Below are 9,744 nucleotides of genomic sequence, written 5' to 3' on the forward strand. Positions count from 1 at the left end.
AGGAAATTCAAGGCATGCATACCTTCTGCATTGGAACACAGAACACACTTCAGGTTACTTCACTGCTGCTAATAAGCTCTATAGCTGTAAGAAAAGTTTACAGACACCTGTACACTGCATTCATTGTTCTGCCACCAGAAAACAAATAATGATGTATCACTCACAAGCTTTTTCAAACACATTATTATCTGTGTAATTTTCTCTCCTTCTCTCTCTCTCTTTTTTTTCACTGCAGAAACAGTTTTTATTTAAGAGGAAAACAAGACCGAAATTAGCAAGGGCAAAAAGAGAAGCCAAACCTCTAAACTGCTAGACTCCAAGACTAATCAATTTCACAACATCACACTATCGACCAATCCTTAGAATACTGAGCCCTCCTTTCCTTTTGTGCTTTCTTTTCATTTTTAATTTCTTTACCTCAGCCAAGGTCTAAAAAGGCAGTGGAATAGAAAGGGTTCTGGACTGAGATTCAAAACCTCAAGTGAAACTGAAGCAACCTCAGAGGAGTCCCTTCACATATCAAGGCCTCAGTTTAGTCATCTGTATAGAAGGTGTGACCTCTAAGGCCCTGGCAGATTAAAAGTTCCACAATTTCATAAAATAACATCTTATCTTAAATATGATAACTAAAAAGAAAATTGGTCACAGGAAATGATAGTTTGAGTTGGTATAACTCAAAGTTGAAGTTGGATATTTTGAGCTGATATAATTTCAATGACAAAGCAGGTTTCATTCAGCTTGCTACAGATTTCAAACCCATATATAATGTACTACTTTAACATGCCCCACGTGAAGACTGCACAACTTAAAACCTAGCATATGGCAAGGGGCCTCTCATGCGAACAAAACAGAATCATAATGATTATCCAAAGAACATAGTTGATCATTTATAAACATTTTCTCTCTTGAAAAAAAAAAAAAAAAGGGGGGGGGCGCCTGGGTGGCTCAGCTGGTTAAGCAACTGCCTTTGACTTGGGTCATGAGCCCAGAGTCCTGGGATCCAGCCCCATGTGGGGCTCCTTACTCAGGGGGGAGCCTGCTTCTCCCTCTCCCTCTGCTTGCTACTCCTCCAGCTTGTGCTCTCTCTCTCTGTGTCAAGTAACTACATAAAAAAAAAAAAAATTGGGGGGCATCTGGCTGGTTCAGTCAATAGAGCACATGACTTGCTCTCGGGATCATGAGTTCAAGCCCCACACCGGGGGTAGAGCTTACTTTAAAAAAAATAATAATAATAATAGTGTGAAAATTAATAAAGGGAAATCTCACTAAAACGGAGCTGGGTTGTCCACTGCAGACCCAACAGGAAAAGACCAACAGTGCAAGTGCTCAGGAAGGTCAGCTACTACTTCACCATGCCAGCAGTAGGAAGGTAGGTTTTTTTCCTAACCAAGCGACAACCCAGCCAATGAGAGACAGTCATAGCCCAGCCAATGAGAGAGTCACAGCCCAGCCAATAAGAAACTGTCATAGTTCAGCCAATGAGAGAGTCACAGCCCAGCCAATGAGAGACCGTCATAGCCCAGCCAATGAGACACCCCCATACTTCCATTCCCCAGTGTACTCCAATGGATTTGCTGTTTACAACAGCCTTCCCAGGCAAGGTTCCTAAGGTTACCAAAAAAGTGAAAATTGCATCCGTCCTCGTACTCCCTGTAACAATAGTCCCTCACCACCGCCTCGTAGTGGACAGTCTCTCCTTTGCGGTCCTGCCCGCTCCGTCCGTACCCTGTATTCAATAAACTCTTTTGTCTGCCTTGGGGGAATTTTTTCACCTGCACCACAGACCCCCGCCCCACGCCCCGCAATGACCTTCAGTCTAGAGCAAGTTCTGGATGCAAAACAAATCATTTTCGCAGACTAGAACGCACACAGTGTGGATTTGGGTCCAGCCACCTTCGAGGAGGAAAGGGAGCCCAGATGCTCCTGCTTGGCTCCCTCTGACAGCCCCATCAATTCGACAGACTACTTACCCAACATGCCAGCTGACAGCATTTGCTGCACTCCTCTTTTATTTGAGTGGTTGTAACAACATAAAAGAAGTAGAGAAAAAAACATCTGATTTTTTCTCAATATGCTCTCACAATGTCTACAAGATGAGTCATCAAAAGACTTTGCTTTCAGTTCATGTGACAATTATCCCAAAAGATCCCTTTTAAAATGTAAAATAGAAAGGGAGAAAAAAAGTCAAACAAGCTTAGAATATAAACAAAGAAGATTGAAGAATTGGGAATATCTGACAACATTTTAAGGAAGAAAAGAAAATAAGAGGACCTAGGAATTGAAATGCAGTCGAAAAGAAATGCCCAAATGAGTCTCTTTTGGATTTGACGTCTCTAAAATGGCAATCAGTTTTTTTCTTTAAATTATCTGTCTCGGTTCTCACGGAATTAGGGCAGAACTATTCCTGATAAAAACATCAAACCTTCCAGATTTAACAACAGCTCAGACAACCAACAGTCACGACCAAACGCACCAGTGCTCACAGACTGTTCAGACAATTTGTATACAAAGTAGAAAATAATGTCGTTTGAAAGCCACTGTAAAACATTATAGTTTCTTGGCTTACCAAATGAACAACAACAAAAAATACTTCTTAGTATTAAAAAATTTTTTTTTAAGATTTTATTTGTTTGACACAGAGAGAGAGAGAGAGAACGCAAGCCGTGGGAACAGCAGGCAGATGAAGAGGGAGAAGCAGACGCCCCGCTGAGCAGGGAGCTGGCCACAGGGCTTGATACCAGGATCCTGGACCATGACCTGAGCTGAAGGCAGATGCTCAACTGACTGAGTCACCCAGGCGTCCCATAAAATTTAATACATTATGGATCAACAAAAAGAAATCACACTCAGGAGAATAATAAAATAAGCCATAGCAATTGGGAGAAAATATTAGCAAAAGATGCATCTGATAGAGGACTGTATTCAAAATACACGAGAAACAAAGACCCTAACAGACACTTCACCAAAGAAGATAACAGATGGCAAAGACAAAGATAAAAAGAGCTCCACACATTGTGTCTTCAGGGAAATGCAAATTAAGGCAACAACGAGATACTGGTGCACACCTATCAGAATGGCCAAAACCCACAACTGTCACCACGGAACGGAACGTGGCTGTGGATGTGGAGCAGGATGGGGACCTGCCTGCATTGCTGATAGAGAATGCAAAACGCCACAGCCGCTTTGGAGGGCAGCTTGTCAGTTTCCTACCAAACTAACATACTTGTACCAAACAACCCAGCCAGTTGTGCCTGTTGGTCTTTATCAAAGGACCTGAAAACTTACGTCCACACAAAAAGCTGCACAGAGATGTTTATGGGAGCTTTATTCCTAATGTCAAAACCTAAGATGTGTACATTGCGCTAAAAGATAAACTGAGGCATCATAACCATGTTAAGAGGTTAACAAAAATGTATTTGAACCCAGCAGCATCCAATCTAGCAGGCAGAAAGGGGCTCCGAGGAGCTGTACAAAATGAAAGGCTTTTATGGGCAGCAGGAAGCAGGAGCAAGGGAGCTATACCAGGCCAAAAAAAAAAAAAAAAAAAAAAAAAAGGCAGGTTGGTTATTGCAAGGTTATTTTCCTTTAGGGAATGGCATGGGTCCATCAAGCGATTCCTGATCGACTGGTTTAAGATTCCATTTCTGAGAGAGCTGAAATGGTAATGGTGAAGGTGACTTGGGACTCAGCAGAAAGGAATTCATTTGGGGCCTGGTCTTGTCTTTTTAACAACTCAGACAAGGGAATATTATTCAGCGCTAAGAAGAAATGAGCTATCGAGCCACAAAAAGACATGGAGGAATCTTAAATGCATAGCACTAAGTGAAAGGAGCCAGTAATGAAAAGGCTCCAGACTGTGTGTTTCCAACTAACTACATGACATTCTGGAAAAGGCAGAACTATGGAAACAGTAAAAAGATCAGAGGTTGTCAGAAGGAAGAATAAATAGGAGGGGCACAGAGGGTCTTTTGGGCGGTGAAACTACTCTGTATGTTTGTCCAAACCCGCAGAATGTACTCGAAGAGGAACCCTAATGTAAACAATGGACTCTAGACGATGGTAATTTATCAGTGGAGTGGTGGCCGACATTAAGCATGAGTAGGGTCAGGGTGTTGGGAAATCTCCATACCTTCCTCTCAAGTTTTTTTCTGAACCCCAATTGCATTAGAAATTGAAGTCTATTTTTTTTCCATCTAAAAATTAATAATAATAGTCTATTTTTTAACTCAAAAAGTAAAATGTTTTATAGAAACAAGCAAAAGAAGAATCACCCAAAATTTTAAGTCAGAGTATTTCTTGGAAATTGTTTCTGTATTTCTTAAGAAAATACAGACAGTTCCCTTCTTCAGAAATAGGACTTGTAGAGAATAGTCGTCTATATTTTAGTTGCTGGGAACTAAACCAAAAGAACCCAACCAAACAAGCCGAAGTAGTTATGGTTTGATGAGACATTAACTTTTCAAACCCAGTTCTCTCTTCAGTAGTTCATCTGTCCCATTCTATGGCTGGAATCTGATCCGCTTTGCCCGAGACCTCCTTTTTCTTGGGAGGACCAAAAGTAACCAAGTGGACACTTAGGTTATATTGATGAGGGAGCAGAAGGCAAGCTGAGGACAAAGCGTGAGGTGACCCCCAGCAGCCCCTCGCCCCCAACTCCCAACTATACAATCAGCCATTCATCACAACCCTGGTGCCCCACTCATTCTGCCCACCGGTCCTGTCCTGTCCCAGTGCTTTAATAAAATCGCTTTTTTGCACAAAAGATGTCTCAAGAATTCTTTCTTGGCCCTTGGCTCCAGACCTTACCAATATTCCGAAACTACAATATTATAAAGAATATTTTTTTCAATTACAAAATGAGTGTCTCAAGGGGCTTCTGGCTGGCTTGGTTGGTAATGCATGCCACTCTTGATCTTGGAGTCATGACTTTGAGCCCCACATTGGGTGTAGAGTTTACTTTAAAAAAAAAAAAAAAGGTGTTGGAGCACTTGGGTGCCTCAGCTGGTTAAGCATCTGACTCAAGTTCGGCTCAGGTCATGATCTCAGGGTCCTGGGATCGAGGCCCGCGTAGGACTGTACTCAGTGCAGAGTTTGCTTGGGATTTTCTCGCTTCCTCTCCTGCCCCTCTCCCTGCTCGTGCTCTATTTCTCTAAAATAAATAAAATCTTAAAAAAAATTTTAAAAAGGTGTCAAAAAAATGAGCGTCTCAATTTGAGGAAATAAGGAAAGATACACATATTTTAGTTAAATGATTTAATTTATAATAAAATGTGATTCAAGAACAGCAGTAACAGTTTCTAGAACCCTTCAAATCCTTGCTATCCCATTTTCGACATTTATTCAAACGAGGCATGCATAGAAATGGGTTTAGGAGAGATCATCATTCTTGAGGACAATTCTAAAGTCCCCCGATACCTGGGAAATCTCAGAATAGGGGAAATTAGAGACTTTTACCTACTAAAGTCAGGCATATAGTTCTCAAGAACAATTCTTTTTTTTTTTTTTTAATTTCATTTATTTAAGAGAGTGCACAAGCTGCAGAGGGAGAGGGAGAAGCAGACTCCCTGCTAAGCAGGGAGCCTAATAATGCAGGGCTCGATCCCAGGACCTGGAGATCAAGACCTGAGCTGAAGGCAGACGCTTACCCAACTGAGCCACCCAGGCGCCCCAGGCAGAGCAAGGATTCCAAGGATTGTGGCCCTAAAGGCAATATCTGACATTTAACGGAGGGCTAGTTCATTTCAAGACCTTTCCCTCTGTAGGCTTTTCCATATCATTGGTGATGAGGAAGAACTATCCCTACCTTTTATAAGACTATTCTTAAAATGGCTTTGGGCTTGCACAAGACGGGATTAACACAGTGGGCCTGAGACCACCACCCTTGGAAGGGGCTTGCAGACTGGGTCCTTGGCAGGCACACAGGCTCTCAGAGCATTTCTGGCCAACAGTTAAAAGCAAAGCGTGGCTCAGTGAGCCCAGACTTTTGGGGCAAATGACAAGGTTTCTGCTACATAAATGCATGCTTCTCTCCAGGGTCTGGCATCCCCACTTGCGCCAGGCAGAGAGCCCATAGGACCTGTGCCCAGTGCAAACCCTGGGGACTGTGTCCCTGATGGGCTCTCCTGGGCAAGAACATGGTACACGTGTGCTGCCTTTTCCATTCTGTGGGAAGAGGGAGCTCTCTGTGTGATCTCCCAGGGTGAAGGTGGATGTCAACTACCTCCTTTCTGACTTCAGTCTGTAATTTCTAATTAAGTTCTCCTTTCCAGTTTATCTCCTCTAACTCAGGCAAAAGATCCTGAAGGCAAAGCATCCCACAGGGGGACTGGAAATACCTCCTCAAACAATAAGGACTGCTCTGAGCCAGCAAGAGCCCGCGTGATTGACTCCAAGACAATGACCAGCCTGACCTTCACCACCCATGTGCGCTCACCCACCCACCTTTGTCCCACGCTGTCCTCATATAAACCTAGAAGTGTTTTCAGCACTTTGGAGACAATCTTTGAGACGCTGTCTTCCCATTGCTGGCCTCACCGAAATAGATTCCCTTTTCGTTTCTCCCCCACTCGTCTCTCTGCCTTTGGATTTTGTGAGCAGCGAATGGCTGACCCTGGTCTGTTTGGGAAACCCCGAACCACATGCTCGTGTGTTCCAGCTGCAAGCAGGAGGAGAACTTAAGGAAGCCTGTGCCTCTGGATTCCTCCAGACTCTTCCTGGGTCTTTGTTCCCTGTGATCCATCCTTCCCAGGTCACCGTCATAAACCTTACCCGTGGGTACACTGATAAGCGACATCCCATGATTCCTTCCAATAAATCTTCCAACTTAGGGGTGACCCTGGGATCCCTTGAAACACAATCACTTATGATCCCCCCACTTTATTTTTAATTGTGGTGAAACACACATAAACGTGTATCTGAACCATTTTGAAGCGTACAGTTTAGTGGCATTAAGCACATTTATGAGGTACAACCATCACGACGCTCCCCCCGCAGGACTCTTACCTTCCCCAGAGGACACACTATGTGCGGTCAAAAAACAAAATTCGGGCACCTGGGTGGCTCAGTTGGTTATGCAGATGTCTGCCTTTGGCTCAGGTCATGATCTCAGCGTCCTGGGATCAGTCCCGCATGGGGCTCCCCATTCAGTGGGGAGTCTGCTTCTCCTCTACCCCTCTCCCCTGCTTGAGTGCACACCCATGCACGCTCTTTCTCTCAGATAAAATCTTTAGAAAACAAAAACAAAATTCATCTGAGTACATTTGAAGACCTACTTGGGTTTATTAAGAGATGCACAAAATAGGCAGCTTCTCACCTAGCAAGTAGAGGAGTTGAACAAAAAAGAAAGATTTGTATAGGAAGGAGCATAGGAAAAGAAAGTTATTAGAAAAAGGAAAAAAGAAAAGATTCTTTGAGGCGAGATCACCTTTCCCTACAGGAAGGGCAAGGGATTTGACCCCATATGTGTATTCTCTCATCTTCCTTCGCGGTTTGGAGAAGGCCCATGGGACAGATTACCTCATCCATGCTGGCCAGAAAACTCCTCACTGACCGATTCAGGCTACACTGCGAGGAGCAAAGGTATTAAGTCCGGATTTGGTGACTTGGTCGAAGTGACACCATTTTGGGCCCGTGGTTTTCTTTTGAACACCGTTAAACACACTTCTGTGTTTTCCTCGGCCCACCCAGGCCCTGGCGACTACTATTCTACTTTCTGTCTCCATGAATGGGGCTGTGTTGGGTATTTGATGCACGTGGAATTGTAGCTTATTTGTTCTTTTGTGACAGGCATGTCCCAGCGTCATGTTTTCAAGGTTCATCCGTGTTGCAGGGGTCAGCACTTTGCACGGCTGAACGATACTCCATGGTATGGACCGCCCAATTTCATTCGCTTGTTCATCTGTCCGTGGAGACCTGGGTTGTTGCCACCTTTGGGCTACTGTAAATAATGCTGCTATCAACGGGTTCTACAGGTATCTGTTCCAGGACCTGCTTTCAGCGGTGTTGGGTACATACCCAGAAATGGGTATGTATGATGTTCATATGGTAATTCTAGTTCTAGATTTTTCTGGAACCGCCCTACTGTTATCCATAGAGGCTGCACACACTATTTTCATATTCCCACCAACAGTTTTCAAGCCTTTGGGTATGGGAGAACTCTAGGGAGGGGGTGGGGAACTCTTCACACTAGTGGAGAAAACATCTGTGATTCAATCAAGACTGTTCAAGGTCTCGACCAAATTTCAATATATACCTTATTAAATTTTTGATAAAAGATCAGCACACCCATATCCACACACACACACCCCATGTGAAACCAAGCTAAGACTTTTACTACACACAGATGTGAAGATAAAATTATCTGACAGTGTACAAGACAAGTATAAAAACTAAACTCTTTATTTCATTGTCACATTTCCTTTTTAACTCAAGTATGAAAAAAAAAATGAAAAGACGCGCTTAGCGTTACCCGTCATCTAAGGAGCCCAAAATCGACGCTATTTATAGACATTAAAAAACCAAGTGAAAGCAAAACCCCCGAAAACACAATGTGAATACAGAACTCCAAGTGAGTATGATTGCACGTATCAGGGGGACGCAGCCCGGAAGTGGTTTTCCTGACTATGTACCACACCCTGTTTCGGTTCCTTCTTGACAGGAGTTACCAGGAATCCTCCCACTGGGATGAGATGCTGCAGCTTTCTGGGAGGGAAGTATTCTGTGTCACTTCCAGAAGCTACTTAAACTCTGCCAGCTTCATTCTGTGGATCTGTTATGAGCAAATGGAGCTAGAGCCCAGGAGGAGGTGGGATGTGGGAACGCAGCTCCCCATGCAAGCTTAAATGCAAAAGAGTGTGAGCCTGGTGTGATAAGCAGCCTCATAAGATGGCTCAGAGGCTCGCTGACTCCTGGTACTCACCTCTTGTAGAATATCCCATCCAGGGCTACCAACTTGCATCCAACAAAGAGAATACAGCACAAGTACTGGGATGTCACTTTTGAGATTAAGCTACAAAAGACTGTGACTTCTGTCTTATTACATTCTCTGGCTTTTCTTACTTGCTTTCTCTGATGCAGACAGTTTCCATGTTGTGAGCTGCCCCGAGGACAGCTCCATGTAACAAGGAACAGAGAGGGTGACCTTCAGCCCACAGCCATGAGAAACGAAGACTCTTATCCAGCAGCTCGCAAGGAGCTGACTTTTGCCAACAACTGCAGGAGTGAGCAGAGCAGGGGGTCTCTCCCCAGTGGAGCCCAACCCAGCCTTGTGACAGACTCTGAGCCGACAACCTGGCCTAGCCACGCTGATTCCTGATCCATGGAAACCGTGAGATGGTAAGTGTGTGTCGTTTTAAGGGGCTAAGTTTTGGGGTAATCTATGATTATACCATGATAGAAAACTAATACACCCAGGTAAGCAGTCGTGTGCTTAAAGAGACAATAAAATCACTTGTATTCATTGTGCAATCGCATTTACAAAATTATTTATATACGATCAATAAACAACTGGGTTTATCGCAACGCTGAGAAAGAAAACCAGAACTTTACACAACTTGGAACAAGAGTTTCGTGCTTCACACAAATGCCATTTCTCTACCGAGTCGAGCTAACCATACAGCTTTCTGACTCCCTGCAGGACGTGTGCCATCAAGCCTGAAAACCACATTCCACTGAATTTCTTCAAATTTGTAAGCCAACTATAAAAATCTACAAACCTCTAGCAGGTTTAAAAAAAAAAAAAAAAAA

Source organism: Lutra lutra, chromosome 16 (assembly GCF_902655055.1).
Source record: "Lutra lutra chromosome 16, mLutLut1.2, whole genome shotgun sequence".
NCBI lineage: Eukaryota > Metazoa > Chordata > Mammalia > Carnivora > Mustelidae > Lutra > Lutra lutra.